The sequence below is a fragment of the Lepidochelys kempii genome, chromosome 7, assembly GCF_965140285.1.
Source record: "Lepidochelys kempii isolate rLepKem1 chromosome 7, rLepKem1.hap1, whole genome shotgun sequence".
Taxonomy (NCBI): Eukaryota; Metazoa; Chordata; order Testudines; family Cheloniidae; genus Lepidochelys; species Lepidochelys kempii.
Window position 1 is genome coordinate 47,519,610 of NC_136386.1, and position 17,668 is coordinate 47,537,277.

Below are 17,668 nucleotides of genomic sequence, written 5' to 3' on the forward strand. Positions count from 1 at the left end.
TCTAACACTTCCAACATCACTTTATTAGTTATTTTAAATGGAATAATCTGAATTAAATATTGAAACACTGGAAGTCTAAGGATCCTAAAGACATCAGGTTTTAAAATCATGCTGTTAGTTAAATTGGGACAGCTTTGCATATAGACAAGCTCTTGGATCAGAACTGGGCTCTTGGTGTTGAGCTCCCAGCACATCCTATATAGGGTTAGACATCTATATGGTTGATTGCATGTGTGTGGAGACACAATGGACAACATGCTCTTCAGAAGAACACCTGGGAAGGACCACTGCTTAGTTCCACATCTGTGACCGCACATTCATATAATTTTAGTCTCCTTTTGCTTTTCGCTCCCATGCATGTTAAATAGGTGCATCGGAATCCAAAATGAAATAGTCTTCTGTCTAATACAAACATTAAGTTGCGTTCTGCTTTATCAGCCCTTGTTTCCCATTGACCAGTCAGTAAATTGCAGGTAAGAGTAATCACTTCCTTCGGTTTAATTATTCTTGTGGCATAGGGTTCCCCAAGCTGTAATTGAATAGCACAGGATCAGTTGAAATCAGACAGGTTTAAAGTCCACAGGACTAATAACTTTGGTATCTAGTGAAGTAGAAAGAGCAATTTGTACATTGTTCCTATATCTGGTGACTGTACAAGCAAGCGGTGGGCTACTGACAACTTTTAACATCACCCGACTGAATGTCTTGTTGTAATCGTAAAAGAATAGCCAAGGTTATCTATGGATCAACAAATGGGGGACCTGGTATGGTGCTTGAGGGTTGATTTCATAAGCAGAATTTAAAATGAATGACACTTACTTTAGAGGGCAGATCCCTAGCTGGTGCAAATCAGCAGAGCTTCATTGAATTCAAACCTAGCTGCCTTTCATCCCAAAGAGCTTTACAAACTGTACACACATACAGCACTGTTGTCCAGTCAGTCTGGGATGCAGTGTGGCGGCTGTTTAACAGCACAGAGCAGTTTAGGACAAGAAGTGAAAAGGGAGTACTGTATCCATTTGGGGATATTTAGGGAGCAGGAGCACATCATTGTTTAAAGTTAGGGACTGACTAATGCTCCCTCTGTTGCAAAAAGTGCCATCTGGACAGGCCCTTGGGTTTGTATCTCATCTGAAAGACACCACCTCCAGCAAAACACCACTCTAAACATGACAAAGGCACTTTGGTTTGGGACTGACTCAGGCCTGGTCTATACTACGGGGTTAGGTCGAATTTAGCCATGTTAGGTCAGTTTTTAAAATGAATGCGTCCGCACAACCAACCCCATTCCGTTGACTTAAAGGGCTCTTACAATCGACTTCTGTACCCCTCCCTGGCGAGGGGAGTAGCGCTAAAATCGACCTTGCTGGGTCAAATTTGGGGTAATGTGGACGTAAATCAACGGTATTGACCTCCGTGAGCTATCCCAGAGTGCTCCGTTGTGACTGCTCTGGACAGCACTTTGAACTCCGATGCACTAGCCGGGTACACAGAAAAAGCCGCGGGAACTTTTGAATTTCATTTCCTGTTTGGTCAGCGTGGCGAACTCAGCAGCACAGGTGACCATGCAGTTCCCCCAGAATAGCAAACGAGCTCCAGCATGGACCAAAAGGGAGACACTGGATCTGATTGCTTTATGGGGAGATGCATCTGTGCAGGCAGAACTCTGATCAAAAAGAAGAAATGCAAATATATTTGCCAAAATCTCCCAGGGCATGTTGGAGAGAGGCTACAACAGGGACACACAGCAGTGCTGCATGAAAGTTAAAGAGCTGAGGCAAGCCTACCAAAAGACAAAGGAGGCAAACGGTCACTCAGGGTCAGAGCCCCATACATGCCGCTTCTATGATCAGCTGCATGCCATTCTAGGAGGGGACCCTACCACTACCCCACCGCTGTCTGTGGACACCTGCAAGGGTGGGGAGTCTCACATAACGGAGGAAGATTTTGTGGATGAGGAGGAGGAGAATGCGCAGCAGGCAGACGGTGAATCCGTTCTCCCCGGCAGCCAGGACCTTTTCATCACCCTGGAGCCAATACCCTCCGAAGGCGGGATCCCCGACCTTGAAGCTGGACAAGGCACCTCTGGTGAGTGCACATATGTAACTACAGTACAGGGTTTAAAAGCAACAGTGTTTTTAATGTTTGATTTGCCCTGAAGAATTGAGTTGCATTCGCAGCCAGTACAGCTACTGGAAAAATCTGTTCACATGTCTGGGGATGGAGCAGGAATCCTCCAGGGATATGAAGCTCTCCTGGAGGTACTCTGAAAGTATTATGGAATCATTGCAGCACAAAGCATGGCAGTGAATGGTCCTGGGTTTTGGTCACATTCAAGCAACATTCGGTGTATATCTTTCTGTGTTATCCTCAGGAGAGAGAGATCATTCATGGTCACCTGGTTGAAATAGGGAACAGTAAAAGGACCCCATTCATGCTGGGCTGTTCGTGCTTGGCTAAAAGGGATCATCCTGGAGAATAGCCACGGGGTGGGATAGGGGGAGGTGTGTGCTGCATATCCACCCGAAAACCGCAGCTCCTCCTTTTTAAATGTGAAACCCAACCCATTGCTTGTTATGGGAAAGGATGGTGCTGCAGTTTGAAACCATTCCCACATGTTACGTGTAAGAAGCCAACCCTGTTTACCCTTTGCCTTACCAAGGCTGCATGGAAACTGAATTCTGTTGCCTAGCCCTGTGTGATGTGTCACCATACCGGCAGGTGCTCAATATAAAAGACAAAATGCGACCTTGTACCTAAAGCACATGTGCTGTCTACTGTGAATTGCTTGATTCACTGTGAAAGAGTCTCCCTTTTGTTCTCAGAAATGTATCATCTTAAATTTTACTCTCCCTTTTTATCTCCCCCCAGGTGCAAATGTTTCTAGGCTCCCCCTATCATCTCCGTCCCTGAGGCTATCGCAGATTAGAAGGTGAAAAAAATGCACTCGCGATGACATGTTTTCTGAGCTCATGCAGTCCTCCTGCACTGATAGGGCACAGCTGAATGCATGGAGGCATTCAGTGCTAAAGGCTAGGAAAGCATTAAGTGAGCGTGAAGAGCAGAGGCAGGAGGCGATGCTAAGGCTAATGGGGGAGCAAATAGACATGATGAAGCATCTGGTGCAGCTGCAGGAAAGCCAACAAGAGCACAGACCCCCACTGCATCCATTGTAAACCACCTGACCTCCTCCCCAAGTTCCATATTCTCCTCACCCAGATGCCCAAGAACGCGGTGGGGGGAAGGCTCCGGGCACCGAGCCACTCCACTCCAGAGGATGGCCCAAGCAACATAAGGCTGTCATTCAAACAGTTTGCTTATTATAGCCACACTACAAATCAATTTGGCCTTGTCCTTCCCTCCTCCCCCTTCGCCCTACCCCACCGGGGCTACCTTGTCAGTTATCTCCCTTTTTAAAAAAAAAATAATAAAGAATGAATGCATGGTTTCAAAACAATAGTTACTTTATTTAGAAGGGGGCAGGGTGGTTGGCTTACAGGGAATTAAAATCAACAAAGGGGAAGGGTTTGCATCAAGGACAAATACACACAACTGTCACACCGAAGCCTGGCCAGTCATGAAACTGTTTTTCAAAGCCTCTCTGATGCGCAGCGTGCCTTGCTGTGTGCTTCTAATCACCCTGGTGTCTGGCTGCTCAAAATCAGACACCAGGCAATTTGCCTCAACCTCCCACCCAGCCATAAACATCTCCCCCTTACTCTCACAGATATTATGGAGGACACAGCAAGAAGCAACAACAATGGGGAATGTTGGTTGTGCTGAGGTCTGACCTAGTCAGCAAACAGCGCCAGCCAGCTTTTAAATGTCCAAAGTCACATTTTACCACCGTTCTGCACTTGCTCAGCCTATAGTTAAACTGCTCCTTACTACTGTCCAGGCTGCCTGTGTACGGCTTCATGAGCCATGGCATTAAGGGGTAGGCTGGGTCTCCAAGGATAACTATTGGCATTTCAACATCCCCAATGGTAATTTTGTGGTCTGGGAAGTAAGTCTCTTCTTGCAGCTGCTGGAACAGCCCGGAGTTCCTAAAGATGCGAGCATCATGCACCTTTCCTGTCCATCCCATGTTGATGTCAGTGAAACAACCCTTATGATCCACCAGTGCTTGCAGCACCATTGAGAGGTACCCCTTACGGTTTATGTACTGGTGGGCAAGGTGTTCCGGTGCCAAGATAGGGATATGCGTTCCATCTATTGCCCCACCACAGTTAGGGAGACCCATTGCAGCAGAGCCATCCACTATGACCTGCACATTTCCCAGAGTCACTACCCTTGATAACAGAACATCAGTGATTGCATTGGCTACTTGGATCACAGCAGCCCCCACAGTAGATTTGCCCACTCCAAATTGATTCCCGACAAGCAAGCTTCTGCAGAGCTATCGCCACTCGCTTCTCAACTGTCAGGGCAGCTCTCATCTTAGTATTCCTGCGCTTCAGGATGGGGGAAAGCAACTCACTGAGTTCCAGGAAAGTGGCCTTACGCGTGGAAAAGTTTTGCAGCCACTGTGAATCATCCCATACCCGCAACACTATGCAGTCCCACCAGTCTGTGCTTGTTTGCCGGAATCGGTGTTCCACTGTATCAACCAGCCCCACTGCCACCGTGATGTCCCAATTGCCACAGCCCGTGCTTTCAGGAACATCTGTGTCCATGTCCTCTTCAAAATCCTTCTCATGCTGGTGTCTCTTAGCCCGGTCCTGCCTATATTCCAGGATAATGCGCGAGGTGTTTACAATGTTCACAACAGCAGCGGTGAGCTGAGCGGGCTCCATGCTTGCTGTGGTATGGCATCTGCAGGAGAGCAGAGTTGCAGCGGAAGCAGTGAATGATGATGGGTGCCACGAGAATAGATATTGATACAGAACGACGAGAGGACCTGCGAGGTGGATTCATGGCACCAGGAGAGCCGGATTGCAGCAGAAGTGGTGGATGACAACACCATGGAGAAATTTTGCTATTGAGACTGAGCTCATTTACAAGACCAGGAGAGCATAGTTGCAGCGGAAGCGGTGGATGATGATGGTTAGCAGTCGTACTGCACCATCTGCTGACGGCAGCACCCAGGACACAACAGCAGTGGTGATGGTGAGCTGAGCGGGCTCCATGCTTGCCGTGGTATGGCGTCTGCACGGAAAAAAGGCATGGAATGGTTGTCTGCCGTTGCTTTCACAGAAGGAGGGGCAACTGACAACATGTACACAAAACCGCCCGTGACAACGTTTTTGCCCCATCAGGCACTGGGAGCTTAACCCAGGGTGGTGGAGACTGCAGGAACTGTGGGATAGCTACCCACAGTGCACCGCTCTGTAAGTTGATGCTAGCCACGGTAGTGAGGATGCACTCCACCGGCTTAATGCGCTTAGTGTGGACATACTCAATCGACTGTATAAAATCGATTTGTAAAAATTGACATCTGTAAAATTGACCTAATTTCATAGTGTAGACATACCCTCAGACAACAAGAGCACCAGCTGAATTACCATGAGTGGAGGGGAGAATGGAATAAAATTTTGTGAGAAGCTATGGGAACTGAAGCTTGCATCTAAATGGAAATGGGGCTTCTAAAAAAGGATTATGAGGTAGATGTCATTCCTTGTGAGACAGGTAGGGGGAAGAACGATAGAATGAGTACTGCTTTCAGTATTAGAGATGAGTTATGCTGTCTTCTGAGTGTGGGAAATCTGTAAATCAAAAGCAGAAAGAGATAAAACGTGGGGTTGGAGGTATTGGGGCTATTTCTGAGTCAGGACCCAGATTTGGATCTGATTGTTGTAGCTGTACAATGGGCTGTACCAAACAGGTGTTTGTCTAACCTGCTCTTAAAAACCTCCAATGGCAGCGGTTCCACAACTTCCCTGGGCAATTTATTTCAGTGCTTAACCACCCTGACAGGAAGTTTTTCCTAATGTCCAACCTAAACCTCCCTTGCTGCAATTTAAAGCCCATTGCTTCTTGTCCTGTCCTGAACAATTTTTCTCCCTCTTTCTTGTAACAAGCTTTTATGTATTGAAAACTATTATGTCCCCTCTGTCTTCTCTTCTCCAGACTACACAAGCCCAATTTTTTCAGTCTGTCCTCAGAAGTCATGTTTTCTAGACCTTTCATTATTTTTGTTCTCCTCTGGGCTTTCCCCAATTTGTCAACATATTTCCTAAAATATTGTGCCCAGAACTGGACACAATACTCCAGTTGAGGCTGTATCTGCGCGGAATAGAGCAGAAGAATTACTACTTGACTTGTTTACAACACTCCTGCTAATACATCCCAGAATGATGTTCATTTTTTTGTTTGTTGTTTTGTTTTGGTTTTTTTGCAACAGCGTTACACATCATATTTAGCATGCTATGACCCCCAGATCCCTTTACACAAAACTCCTTTCTAGGCAGTCATTTCCCATTTTGTATGTGTGCAGCTGATTGTTCCTTTCTAAGTGGAGTACTTTGCATTTTGTCCTAATTGAATTTCATCCTATTTTGTTCAGATTAATTCCCCAGTTTGTCCAGTTCGTTCTGAATTTTAGTTCTATCTTCCAAAGCACTTGCATCCCCTCCCAGCTTGGTATTGTCCGCAGGCTTTATAAATGTATTCTATCTCATTATCTAAATCACTGATGAAGATATTGAACAGAATTGGGCCCAGAACTGATCCCTGCGGGACCCCACTTGATATGCCCTTCCAGTTTGACTGTGAACCACAGGTAACTACTCTCTGGGAATGGTTTTTCAACCAGTTATGCACCCACTTTATAATAGCTCCATCTCAGTTGTATTTCCCTAGTTTGTTTATGAGATGGTCATGTGAGACAGTATCAAAAGCCTTACTAAAGTCAAGATATACCACATCTGCTGCTTCTCCTCCATCCACAAGGCTTGTTACCCTGTCACAGAAAGCTATTCGGTTTATTTGACACAATTTGTTCTTGACAAATCCATGCTCACTGTTGTTTATCACCTTATCTGCTAGGTGTTTGCAGATTATTTGCTCCATTATCCTTCTCCATCTCTTTCCTCAATACACACCTCTTACCATGGCACTTGCAGAACCTGGAATGGGTAGGTTAAGGGACTGTGGCGTATGCATTTTATGCACATTTATATCTGAATACAACTAGCGCACCTGCTGATTGTTCCCCTCTCCCCCAGACTTTGTGTCTTGTTTTTCATTGCAGGGGATCAGGATCTAACCGTGAACGTGCTTGCGGGTTTTAGCTCTGTGTGTATATGTTCTAGCTCTGTCTGCATTTCTCAAATTAGATTACAGACTCATGGAGCCAGGGACTCTTTCTTTGTAAATGTCTGTACAGTACCTAGCACAACAGGAGCCCTGAATGGGACCTCAAATATTATGTGGATCTAAATTTAGTGATTAATGCCCCTGGCTCCTCATGGGGCATAGGCGAAAACTGCAGTTCAGGCAGAAGCTTCAGTCCAGATCAGTGAACCCCCTGCCAGTATACATTCTGGGTCCTGCTGACATCTCTCACAGGTTTATGGAGAGAGCAAGTGCTGGGGAAGGTGCTGCTCCAGAAATGGATCTTCAATCCAGGCCTGACTATACCCGGTAAATAACAATAATAGAAATTCCCTCCTCAGCTTTGTCAGGTTATTTATTTATATTTTCTTGGTTGCTGTGAAAGGATGTGGGACTGAAACCTCATAACTGTTGTGGCATATGAGGCATGAACTTTATTGTCAGAAAGCTGGTCTCTGGGAACATAATGGTGCTGAATATTTTATTCTGCCCACCCAGGAATGACTTTTTTTTATTTTAACTCTTAAGTCATTTCCTGGAGTTGGCATACTAAATGTCAGATGCCCTGCTTCCTCCTCTTCTGAAGCCTGAAGGTATAGTCATCTTGCACACCCCTCTGATGGACGTTTTTTGAGCTTGCACCACTTCAGATGCATCTTTGTTTTTGTAAATTGTTTTTTCTTTGCAGTCATAAAAGAGCGAGAGAGTCCTGGGGTGCAGTGGGGTGGCATGTCAAAGTGCTTGCTTTTCAGCTCAGAGATATAGGTTCCGCATTCCCCTAAGGCCCTGATCTTGCATGGGACTATATGTGCTTAAGTGTTTTCAGGGTTGGAGCTTTAGATGTGGACTCACCTGCTTAATCCAGTGGCCGGAGATACTAATGATTAAACCCTCATTGACGTCAGTGGTGCAGGATCAGGCTCTGTATTGGTTTGTCCCAGATGAGACTTCAGCGACACAACCTGTGATTCTAGGGGGTTTGGTGTGGTTTGTTCCCTCCCATCCATAGCCATGGTCTTGGTCAACCAAGCCAGCTCCTCCATGAATCCTTACAAATTTGACTCTGTCCAGTGTAGTGGAGTGTGGGGTTTTTCAAGTATTCATTCGATATAATTAACCAGTTTAAAATACACTTTTTCCTGTTTAAAATAAGGTATATTTTGTTTAGAAACACAACTTTAGAATATTTCCCCATGGTCACAGCAGCCCTCTCAGCATTTTTTGCAGGACAGGTAATGTAAGCCTGACATTGTGTGCTGCCGCTTTCCTAAAATTCTAACTCTCTTCTTGTGTTTTTAGTGTGGTCATAAACTACCAGCTTTAGTCAGAAAGTGACAGTGAATTTGCGATTTCCTGTTGTAGTCTGTCTTCACATCACAAAAAGCACCACAGAGTTTGGTGCTATGCTCAAGGGACCCAGGACTGGAATAGCAGCGGGTGCTGCAGACAGGATTGCGGTGCATTGGCGGAAGTGTGCATGTGTGTTTGGGTCTGAGGGAGCGCAGGACTTCAGTAGCAGCGAGGCTGTGGGTTGAGATTGAGGGACATTGGTGGAACCGCGTAGGGGGTGGGGCTGAAGATTAGTTGCATTGGCAGAGCTGTGGGGGAGGACTAGAATCACAGAGGGGCTGTGGCTCGGGATCGAGGGGCATTGGCCTGTGTGTGAGTAGGACTTGAACCATGCTGTCTGCTGGTAGTCAGGGTTGATTGAGGTACCTCGGCAAATCTCTGTCTGTCACTATGGTACATTACATAGAGCTTACTTGCACCATGCTTCACTTGTAGTGCTATTAGTACCCTGGGTTCACAATAAGTCATTCATAAAGTTAAATGTAAAAGGCAGAGGAACTCGTATCACAGACTTGAGGTAGGCACAGTGCCTGCAGGTGCTGTGTAAGCTCCCTCTTGCCAATGCAACTCTGTCCTCACCTGCGGTGCTCTCCTGCAATTCCTGTCATGGGACGTTCTCACAACTCTGGTAATACACCTCAATATTGGCCTGCATTACAGTCTTGCATTTGCGCTGCCTGGTCTCGTGAGCAGCTGCAAATTGTGCAGTGTTTTTATTTCTTGTGATACAGATGAGACTGCTAAGCTCTTCTCAATTGTTAACTAAACTGCATGTGAACCCAGGTCTCTGAATATGAAAGGCTGGTGCCTCAAACCGTAGTGTCACCTGCCACTTTTACCTCCTCCCAGCACCTTCACCCTCAGACTGACAGCATTGATCCTCCGCTTCAGTCCTCACAGCTGGGTGAGGAAACACCCAGCTGTAGAGTTGCAACTGATGGGATCCCTTGGCTTGTCTGCTGCCATGGGGCATGCCACAGGGACAGGCACAAAGGCTGACTCCAGCTATGTTGTGCTCTGAAGATCTTCGTGTCGGTGTTACTCTGGCAGGTAGAGGTTAGCAGTGAGGCACGGTGGAACAGGCAGAGTAGAGCAGGTGCAGGGTCCCTCCCTGCCTCCCGCCTCTGCAATCGGCTGAACCAAGCTGACAATCCCCTCTCGAATCCAGCAGACTGCCTCCGCCACCCTCTCTGGGGAAGTAGGTCGTGGTGACTGGCTCGGCCTTGTGTCCTTTTCATCCAGCACCAGCTTGCTGCCTGCAGATTGTGCTGCCCTTTTCATCTTCTAATGGTGATGAGGAAACATCCAGTCCATAAAGGTCCAGATGGCCTGAAAAGCTGAGCCATCAGCTAGGCGTGAGGAGCAGCTTGTTGGCAGAGCTCGGCAGCCGGCTACCCTCCAGCCCATTGATGCTTGATCCTCCTCTACAGGTGTCACTGCAATGTTGGGGAAAGCATGGAGATTGAATGGGGTCCATGGGGGAGGGGGTGAGTTTTTTAAAGCCAGGGCCGCTCACGGTGGGCTTCCTCTATTTGCTGGCAATCCCATGGTAGCGATGTGCCCTTCTGGATGTAGCATTCCTCTCTCGAAGGCTCTATTGAACACCGTGGAGGAGAGATGGCTCCAGTGTCTCCTTCTAAACTGACATCAAATTTTTCTTCAGTGGCTTTTTTTTGTTTGACTGTATCGGGACTTTCACTTGTTGTTGTGGCTCTGCTTTCCCAGCTCTTTACCTTTACTTGCCAGTCTCATACCCCCGCGTGCCTGGAAGTTCTTATTTGTTAATGAGCACTGGCTGGGAAGGGGGATAGTGTGGCCAGGTATTGTGCAAGCTTCTCCAGCACCACCTGCTGTTTGAATTCCAGGTGTCCTACACCTCTGCTGGTGCACATCGGCCCTGGCCATTTCACGAGCTGAGACCTACCTTCCCACCAAATTGTGTGGGTTGGATGTGTGCCAGTGAGGATTCAGTTTGTTTTAAAGTCTTTGTTCTGAGCAAAGATTTGGATTTGGGTCTGCAAAGCTGAAGGGCGAGTGCATGAACCTACTGTAGCTCTTTCCCCTGTCCTTCTCATGTCTCTCTGCAACTTGTTGCTTCTCACCCTGCTCTGTTGTTGTAGCCCCTATACAAACGTTGATAAAGAGCACAAGATTTTTGGTTGGTTGGTTTTTTTAATGATATCAGCAGGTGAGAAGCACCTTTGTGAGGGTAACTGCCAGTGTGTTTTTGTTCAGTCTTCTAATGATAACGATACAGGTAACTGCGAGCCTTGCATGTACTGGATGACGCTTTCTATAGCCAGGTATTGTTACCCGTTTGTGAGCCTGAATTCTGATCTGTCTGGAGAAGGTGGCTGTGGAACAGATCCCTCTTCTGCCTTGGGGATGATGGAGCGTTGCTTTGCTTGCCTTAATTTCCTTTGGGTGAGGAGGACTCTCACTGGGAATTCAGAGGGTAGTGGTGGGGATTTGGGACAGTGTCCAGAGTGTTTGTAAAAATGAACTGGTATTACAGTAACAGAGATCAGGGCTCCATTGTGCTACGATCAGTACAGACACTTACTGAGACACAGTTCCAGCTCCAGCAAGCTTGCAGTCTAAATAGACAAGACTACAATAGGTGGAAGGGGAAACAGAAATGCACATGGGGGACGTGACTTGGCCAGGGTCTTGTATCGGATGAGTGGCAGCGCTGGGAAAAGAACCCAAGTTTTCTGACTCCCAATCGAGTGCTCTATCCACTAGACCATGCTTTAAAACCATCCCCTGGTGATGGGGAGAGGTTGGTCTTGCCTGTCTTAAAAGCCAGAATCTATCCTGAGTGCGCTGCAGTGTGTTTAAGTGTGGAGGATTCCCAGGGACTGGATTGTGGCTGGCGCCCATAGGAGGAATTTCTATTGGAGTCAAAATCCTGAGCAGTAGCTCTGCTGCTATGTAGTGGGTGCATTGTGCTCTGTGCTGAGAAAGGAGGCGGAGTTCTGACTAATCCCCACCCCCTTCCTTCCCACTTTCAGATAGCTAGCTTCCCAGGAGGGGCTAGCCGGGAAAAGGGACTATTCATCCTGGTGCGATACAGGCCAGCCAATCATAGAATCTCAGGGTTGGAAGGGACCTCAGGAGGTCATCTACCCCAACCCCCTGCTCAAAGCAGGACCAATCCCCAACTGAATCATCCCAGTCAGAGCTTTGTCAAGCCTGATCTTAAAAACCTCTAAGGAAGGAGAATCCACCACCTCCCTAGATAACCCATTCCAGTGCTTCGCCACCCTCCTAGTGAAAAAGTTTTATTTCCTAATATCCAACCTAAACCTCCCCCACTGCAACTTGAGAGCATTACTCCTTGTTCTGTCATCTGCTACCACTGAGAACAGTCTAGAGCCATTCTCTTTGGAACCCCCTTTCAGATAGTTGAAAGCAGCTATCAGATCCCTCCTCATTCTTCTCTTTTGCAGATTAAACAATCCCAGTTCCCTCAGCCTCTCCTCATAACTCATGTGCTCTAGTCCCTAATAATTTTTGTTGCCCTCCACTGGACACTTTCCAATTTTTCCACATCCTTCTTGTAGTGTGGGGCCCAAAACTGGACACAGTACTCCAGATGAGGCCTCACCAATGTCGAATAGAGGGGAACGATCACATCCCTCGATCTGATGGCAATGCCACTACTTATACAGCCCAAAATGCCGTTAGCCTTCTTGGCAACAAGGGCACACTGTTGACTCATATCCAGCTTCTCATCGACTGTAACCGCTAGGTCCTTTTCTGCAGAACTGCTGCCTAGCCATTCGGTCCCTAGTCTGTAGCGGTGCATGGGATTCTTTCTTCCTAAGTGCAGGACTCTGCACTTGTCCTTGTTGAACCTTTATCAGATTTCTTTTGGCCCAGTCCTCCAATTTGTCTAGGTCCCTCTGTATCCTATCCCTACCCTCTAGCTTATCTACATTTCCTCCAAGTTTAGTGTCCTCTGCAAACTTGCTGAGGGTGCAGTCCACGCCATCCTCCAGATCATTAATGAAGATATTGAACAAAACCACCCCAGGACCGACCCTTGGGGCACTCCGCTTGATAGCGGCTGCCAACTAGACATGGAGCCATTGATCACTACCTGTTGAGCCAAACAATCTAGCCTGTTTTCTATCCACCTTATAGTCCATTCATTCAGCCCATACTTCTTTAACTTGCTGGCAAGAATACTGTGGGAGACCGTATCATAAAGCTTTGCTAAAGTCAAGGAATAACATGTCCACTGCTTTCCCCTCATCCACAGATCCAGTTATCTCATCATAGAAGGCAATTAGATTAGTCAGGCATGACTTGTCCTTGGTGAATCCATGCTGCCTGTTCCTGATCACTTTCCTCTAAGTGCTTCAGGATTGATTCCTTGAAGACCTGCTCCATGATTTTTCCAGGGACTGAGGTGAGGCTGACTGGCCTGTAGTTCCCCAGATCTTCCTCTTTCCCTTTTTTTCAGCCCCCTACTTCTGTTCCCCACCTGTAGGAAACAAGGTTCATGTGCTGTCTATCTGTTGAGCTTGTACTCACCGTCCTTTCCCCCCATGCACGCACACGCTGCCTCCAAATGCCATTGCTCTGCCCTCTCCTGCTCCTCTTGTTTGGGGAGGTGAAGTGTGCAATGCCAGATAAACACATTCCAGTTCCAAACTGCTCAGGTTTATTTTAATCTGCCCAGGCCGTTCAGCAGCCTCAGTACTCTGCTCAACACTGAGTGCAAATTGACTATGTATTACTGAGTGGCAGTATTTTAATGTTCTCCTCACAGTAGCTTGGCTGGGGCGGGCGGGCCTTCTTGTGCCACCCTCTAGAATGGTCTTTGCAAGTGGCTCCTTCTGGCATCTCCCTCCTCTTCACCCTTCCTCTCCACTTAGAGCTGTATTGCATCCATCCTAAGAGCTGTCAGGGAAACATATGCTCCAGCTTTTAAATCATTTGCATAATGAGGCTAATGTGTGTGAATAATTCATAGGGGTAGCTGCATGTGGATGTTCACTGCATGGCATTCGCACCCCTCGTTAAATCCCTTCCAGTGGGTGGTACAAATCCAGTGAGGAGGTGGGAACAGGAGAGTCTATACTGCAGATAGCAGCCCAGTTGTGTTGGTGGGTACAGGAGCTCTTCTCTGAGAGAGGGAGAAACACCCCTTTTAGCATGGGGGAGCCCAGCCCATTACAACAAAGGAGAGAAGCAGCCTAGAAGTCTCAGATGTTAGGCTAGAAGCTTGTTTCTTTTAGTGGGAAGCTGTGAATTTAAAATGCTCTGCAATATTTTGAAGTGAAGGGGCGGGGGGGGGGAAGTGAAGGCATGCCCTCTAGCTCTTCATATTATTATTATTTATTATTTTTTGGTAGTGGCCTTGGTAAAACTTGATTTTTGTGCCTGGGTTGATACATTTTCTCCAGTCACCTGCCATTTGCCAAGGGGATTGATCATAGAAACGTGAAAATTTGTCCTCCCTGCATTTAAAACAGTAATAGTTTGGGAAAAGATCCCCAGTTTGCAGGTTCTGAACAGGGCAAAGAACATTCTGGTCTGTTTATTCCATGAGCTGAATGAGTGGAAAGCCTAGAGTCCGTGGAAATGCTTCGTAATAGGAGAATCTGATTGGTTGAACTGTGGTGATTTATCTGACACTTTACCTCACTTGCAATCAATGAGATCACAAGCTGATTTCCTCAATTAAAAAAACCCCAAAACACTCTTGGCTTTCTTCTGTGGTTTTTCCAGCCCAGGATCTCAATACACTTTGCAAATATGAATGAATTTTAGCCACACATCTTCCCTGTGGGTCTATTACACATGGGGAAACTGAGGCAGATTGAATTGGCAAAGGCCATGTGGTGGGGCTGTGACAAAACCTGACATCTTCTCTGCTGGTGATGTGCTCTAGCCACTTGGCTGTGGTCCTCCTCATAGTGTTAAAGTGTCTACAGACTGACCTGCCTCCCAGGGCTTGGGCCAGGTTGTGCCTGTTAGACAGCAGCCTCAGTGTGGTTAGGTGTGGAGCCAATTTGCTCCCGGAGGCATCCACACCTGTGAGAAGGCAGTAGGGTTATGATGGAGGAAGAGGTGTGCCACCCCAGGTAGAGGCCTTGAGGCTCAACCCAGAACCCTTCCTGTGGGAGGCTGCATCCAGCTGCGTGCAAGCCCAGTGCCACTGTCCATTCTCTAGCTCCCTGGCAATGCAGCACCATTAGAGCCTAGTCCCCAAGGCCTACCCCTGGTTGTGGCCTTCCCCAGGCTGTATCATCATCTTTGAGTAACTTCTGGAGGGCCAGAAAGAGAGCAGCTTACACCCACTTCTTTCCAAGTGCTGGCTGGACAACTCCTCCCTCCAGCAGTCCCCCTCCCCTCACTTGCCCAGAACAGATCCCAGAGGCACTGGTAGGATTCAGGAAAGGGGAAAATGTGCCACAGAGACTGCTGAACCCTCCTTCATGAAAGGTTAGGAGGTGCTGACTGTGCATGGCTCTTTAGGCCATGATCTGGTGTGGAAACCTCCCCTAGGGGCTGTGTTTGCATCTCTCAGACCTGGAGTGCAGTAGCAGGGTCTCTTCCTGTCCCTGACCTGGCATAATTATAGTCCCCAAAGACCTTGTTTGTAACCCCTCTGGTTGACAGAACTAGGCTTGAATACTGATGCATTTTCAGCTAATTGTCAAGCTGGCAATATCGTGGTCTGATGACACAGATTCCATTGACTTAACCGATTTACCCCCAGTATTGTCGATGAGGGCACAGGCCCAGTGTTCAGCTGATGTTCGCATGCACACATCTCTCGGATGCACAGCCCTGTTGTCTGGAGTTTCCAACAAATGTTGAATTTGCAGCCAGAAAGTGGCATCGCATGTGAGATCCTCATGACTGTTAAGCAAAACCGTTAGGATCTAGGGTGCTGGCATTGGACAGCCGTGGGAACAACAAGAGCATGGACAGCGTTCTGGTGCCTTTAATTACCCGGGTTCCGTGCTTGTACTGTGGAGACACCAAGAAACACATAACCCTCCATTTTAATACTAGGTTAAACCATTACGTTCAGGCAGTGGTTAAACCAAACCAAAACAAATCCCGAATGCAAAATGAATCAATAGGCTGAGATCGTTAAAGTTCGCCTCCTTAAAAACACACATATATTATTCTTTAATGGAAAGTTAATTGTCGTCTTATTCTCTCCAGATGGTTCTTTTCCTTTACACTCAGCAGGGGAATTGATGTAGCTTGGGACACAATCTCCTGTGAGCGGAGCTGATAACTGAAGATGCAGCTTTATTGCTGATCAGGAATCAAAACAAGGAGAATTTTTTTTTTTAAATGTCCAGCGTGGCTTCAGACTTCCAGGATAAATTGAGGCTGGAGGAACTGCATTGCCTTTTCCACCCAGAAATGCTCAGGGGGTGGGGTGGTGGAGTGGTTGCTTTTCCTGTCCCCACCTGGGTTGTCAAACCAAAACTTGGTCTCAGATGCCACCATGGGGAGAAATCTGCATCGCTGTCCTGGGATCGGAGACTGTTTGCATGTTTCAAAACATGAGTATATGCTCCCAAGTATTCTAAAGAGGATGCCCCTCTTTAAATAGCCCATTTTTGGCACATGGATTAAATAACAAGATGGCAGCATTAAAATGCAAGGCGGGGTCCAGGATAGGTGGCCCCTCAAGGGCATATTTGCTTTTTTAATTTGAGTGAGGCTTCAGCCCTGTAAATTGCAGCTGCAAACTTGCCTGTTAAGTGAGTATATTTATGGGTTCTCATTGAGGTGGAGCACCTCTGACTTCTGACCTGCATAATTCTCTTGTTTCATAGCACCTTTTGGCTTGCAATAATTCTACCAGTTTTATAGGGTCCTTATTTCTTTTTAATCATTCAATGTTTGAAAATTACTGAGCCAGCAGCATCTGACATTGATTCAGGTTTTTTCCCTTTTTGAACTTGACGATGATCTGGTTATACAAGAGCACCTTGTTCAAAGACTAAGGGTATGGCTGAAAAGGTTGTGAGTAGAGCTGGTGGGAAACTTTTCATCAAAACAGTTGATCAACAAAAATACTGTTCTGTAAAAAATCTAAATGTCTAGAAAAACAAGTCAATTTTGACTTAATTTTGTTTACATGGGGGTGGGAAGTAACAAAATGCTTTGTTTGTATTGACACATCACCTTTGGTATTCTTAGGAACATTTTGGTTTCTTGTTTCAAACTGATCTTTCAAAAAAAAATTAATTTCTTGTTTTAAAAGGTCTAAATAGGAACAAAATATTGCAATTGACCCCATATGATATCTTTTTGTTGTGTGGGAAATTTTGAGGGGTGTGTGTGTCTGTGTGTGTGTGTGTGTTCATTCCATTTGGAATGGAAAAAACTTCAAAATAGTGGAATATCCATTTCCCACCCAACTTCAGATGGGAATGTGACTTGGAACAGTGCACTTGCTGAAAATCATAGAATCATAGAATATCAGGGTTGGAAGGGACCTCAGAAGGTCATCTAGTCCAACCCCCTGCTCAAAGCAGGACCAATCCCCAACTAACTCATCCCAGCCAGGGCTTTGTCAAGCCTGACCTTAAAAACTTCTAAGGAAGGAGATTCCACCACCTCCCAAGGTAACGCATTCCAGTGTTTCACCACCCTCCTAGTGAAAAAGTTTTTCCTAATATCCAACCTAAACCTCCCCCACTGCAACTTGAGAGCATTACTCCTTGTTCTGTCATCTGCTACCACTGAGAACAGTCTAGAGCCATCCTCTTTGGAACCCCCTTTCAGGTAGTTGAAAGCAGCTATCAAATCCCCTCCTCATTCTTCTCTTCTGCAAACTAAACATCCCCAATTCCCTCAGCCTCTCCTCATAACTCATGTGTTCCAGTCCCCTAATCATTTTTGTTGCCCTCCGCTGGACTCTTTCCAATTTTTCCACATCCTTCTTGTAGTGTGGGGCCCAAAACTGGACACTGTACTCCAGATGATCGTTCCCCTCTATTCAACATTGATGAGGCCTCATGTCCCTCGATCTGCTGGCAATGCCCCTACTTATACA

General features: G+C 46.7%; 1 protein-coding gene across 4 annotated transcripts in view; it reads left to right on the top strand.

Annotated features, from left to right (window-relative positions):
- Positions 1–17,668, top strand: part of CACNA2D2 (calcium voltage-gated channel auxiliary subunit alpha2delta 2) — a 588,723-nt gene that overhangs the window by 25,262 nt on the left and 545,793 nt on the right. The window lies entirely within an intron of this gene.